Source organism: Pinus tabuliformis, chromosome 3_1 (assembly GCF_031772625.1).
Source record: "Pinus tabuliformis cultivar Carrire ecotype Pingquan chromosome 3_1, CPIR1, whole genome shotgun sequence".
In the NCBI taxonomy this organism is placed as follows: domain Eukaryota; kingdom Viridiplantae; phylum Streptophyta; class Pinopsida; order Pinales; family Pinaceae; genus Pinus; species Pinus tabuliformis.
Window position 1 is genome coordinate 765,116,780 of NC_142301.1, and position 3,740 is coordinate 765,120,519.

The following is a 3,740-nucleotide window of genomic DNA, read 5'->3' on the forward strand; positions in this document are numbered from 1 at the left end:
GCATATTGTGGTCTCCCAATATATACTGGACAGTACGGGGAGCACAAGTCCGTGCTAGCACTTGTCATATCAAAGAGGAGAAATCACCTAACCTTTGATGAAAACGATAGTTACTAGATTTTACGATGCTGGAACACGTCTCTTGCCTAGACCTCTAGATGTGTTGCGTTAGGTTCCAAAGCATTGTTAAGTTCATTGAAATTTATTTTAGAGTTGATCTTGCTTAGAAGTTTTCCTTTCAATGGTTCACTACGTGATGTAGATGTAAAATTCCTAAATATGCAGTCTAAAATGATAAACAATCGTTGGTTATTTTTAGCAATGAAAATCCTAGCTACTAAGGAAAGAAGATTACGATTCTTTCAAACAAATAGCAAACAACACACACTAAATTCACTTTTCCTAAATAATTTTTCACACACAGTCTAAATGCAAATGCAAATGCATGTATTTTTTTTCCATTCCCTTATGTGAGAAATGCAAAAAAGGAAAACTAAGTGTAGATCTGAAATATTTTCTTCAAAGCGACATTTCGACAATTTCTTTTTCAAAATGAAAGGAAGACTTAAACGACACTTTTCAATTTCAAATAGAAGATACTTTTGACACTTCAAATATCAACAAATCAAATCAAATACATGACAAAAATTTCAATCAACTATCTAGAGAAGGGAGACTTTACGACACTCCTCTTTTTGACACAAAACGAGAGTTACGACACTTTTGCACCAAGACGACAGATCAATTTAAATAACTTTTCAACAAAGGATTGTAAATGATGAACAAATACATAAAAACATTTACTAATCCTAATCAATGGAGGCTGGTCTATGAGATATTGTTCATAAGCAGCAAAACAACTAAAGAGAGCTGAAAACAAGGACAAAAAACCCAAATTTCAAGGAAATAAATAGGATTACTCAATCATCGCACCTGTGCTTCACAAAAATAGGGATGCATCTCTCCTTCTACACTCAAGAAGTGCGATGCATACTGGCTTCTAGTGACAGATAGTGTGATGGGCCAGGGAGCGCAACTGGTAGAGGGAATTACTCCCCTAGGGATTTTTGGGTGAAACCCTAGCAGACTGAAAGTTGTCTATTCAAAGAAACATGCATTCATATAGCCATTATGCTATTATAAGAAAATTCTATGATAAGGGTACGTACCTTCGGTCCTACGTTTGAGAAGGCCTTTAGGGTCCAAACCCTTCTTGGAGTTCCCTTCTTCTCTTTTGTCCTGCAAACAAACAATTCAAAGAACACAGCAGTACATGGACAAAAACTTATAAAGAAACCATCTTCATGTTATAAAGAAAGGTAGTTAGTTATGAAATCCAAACAACCATTTACACATGAATTCAAAACATGAATATCATTAACATAAAGAAGATTCATTTCAGGAACCAAGACATGTGTTTCTTTTATTATAGACAAATAAAGTACATAAAAAGGAATATGTTCACCTGAGTCATCTTCAGCAGGCTCCAAGCAAAGCTTCCTTCTGGATCCGTTCCAGCCTCAAGCCTCTAACAAAACTCCTTCCATGACTCTCTCCATGATGTCATAAATGGTGGAGGAACATCAACACACAAGGAAACAAAGGTTTCATGTACAAAATGGGGGAAGTGCAGAAGGCACAAGGGACTTCAGACCTGGTCAAGGGAAAAATCTCAGCATAATAACCTTTCTCTCTATTCTCCCCTCCTTTAGGCCTTCCCTTTGAGGTCTTTTTATACCATCTCCAAAGTAGTTTTTTAGTTAGGAGTTGGTTGGGAACAGTTGGGCCATGAGCGCTAACAGGTGATCAGCAGGTAAAACCCGCGATCTCCGCCCGAAAAGAAGGAATTTTATATTTTTTTAAGTGTTTTAATACATACACGTGGGTTGGATATACACAGACCCGCGTATACACGCGTTTAAATCAGGGCAATGTCACGTATAAGGGATAAAACACTATTTTTTAAATTTTAGGACCAGGTCTGGAAGGAGGGGTTGCCCTAGGCCATGAGTACAACATCACAAACCATAAGAGTGATATTTGGAGCTATAACATAAAGGAGGGGATAATAGAGAGAAAGGTTATTATGCTGAGATTTTTCCCTTGACCAGGTCTGAAATCCCTTGTGCCTTCTGCACTTCCCCCATTTTGTACAGGAAACCTTTGTTTCCTTGTGTGTTGATGTTCATCCACCATTTATGACATCATGGAGAGAGTCATGGAAGGAGTTTTATTAGAGGCTTGAGGCTGGAACGGATCCGGAAGGAAGCTTTGCTTGGAGCCTACTGAAGGTGACTCAGGTGAACATATTCCTTTTTATGTACTTTATTTGTCTATAATAAAAGAAACACATGTCTTGGTTCCCGAAATGAATCTTCTTTATGTTAATGATATTCATGTTTTGAATTCAAGTGTAAATGGTTGTTTGGATTTCATAACTAACTACCTTTCTTTATAACATGAAGATGGTTTCTTTATAAGTTTTTGTCCATGTACTGTTGTGTTCTTTGAATTGTTTGTTTTGCAGGACAAAAGAGAAGAAGGGAACTCCAAGAAGGGTTTGGAACCTAAAGGCCTTCTCAAATGTAGGACCGAAGGTACGTACCCTTATCATAGAATTTGCTTATAATAGCATAATGGCTGTATGAATGCATGTTTCTTTGAATAGACAACTTTCAGTCTGCTAGGGTTTCACCCAAAAATCCCTAGGGGAGTAATTCCCTCTACCACTTTAGGCCTTCCCTTTGAGGTCTTTTTATACCATCTCCAAAGTAGTTTTTTAGTTAGGAGTTGGTTGGGAACAGTTGGGCCACGGGCACTAACAGGTGATCAGCAGGTAAAACCCGCGATCTCCGCTCGAAAAGAAGGAATTTTATATTTTTTAAGTGTTTTAATACATACACGCGGGTTGGATATACACAGACTCGCGTATACACGCGTTTAACTCAGGGCAATGTCGCGTATAAGGGATAAAACACTATTTTTTAAATTTTAGGACCAGGTCTGGAAGGAGGGGTTGCCCTAGGCCATGAGTACAGCATCATAAACCATAAGAGTGAGATTTGGAGCTATAACAGATGCCCCCTAATATATGAGGTCAGAAGGGGTACATGATGGCCGAAATATATTATGCGAGTACATGGAAAGGAAGTCTGTCAAAAACCGAGGAGGACTTCACCAGAATTCAGCCTGCCAAGCCACCAAAGGAGATCAGAAAGAAACACTGTCTGAGGCGGGCATACCCATGCTCAGAAAAAGTAAAGCATGTCCTCATATCAAGTACAAGCGGATCCACTAAGTATACAAGTATAAATGACTGAAAGATACATAATGGATCATCTGATCATAATGAACAAGTACATGTCTGAATATCACATATAAGACTGTCAATGATGCTGAAAGATGCAACGGATCACTGATACCAAAGACTGATCCAAAAGGTACCAACTGAACATGATGGAATAGGATGGTACTACACTGCAAACTCAGGTGCCAGCATATAGAATTTTGCCATGACTGACTGCAACATATAAAGTGGAGTGGTATCAACTAGCAGCAACAGGAGCAACTGTCAAGTGAACCAATGAATGCTGATACAACCTGAGGTCTTCACCGACTGTCGTGGTACATTTCTACACCATGGGAATAAATGATCTGAAGTCGACCATGTGAGAAATCGTTTGATTACCGGTCATTAATGTATACCGTTAACATACGCGAGACTACTCACTGATAATGAT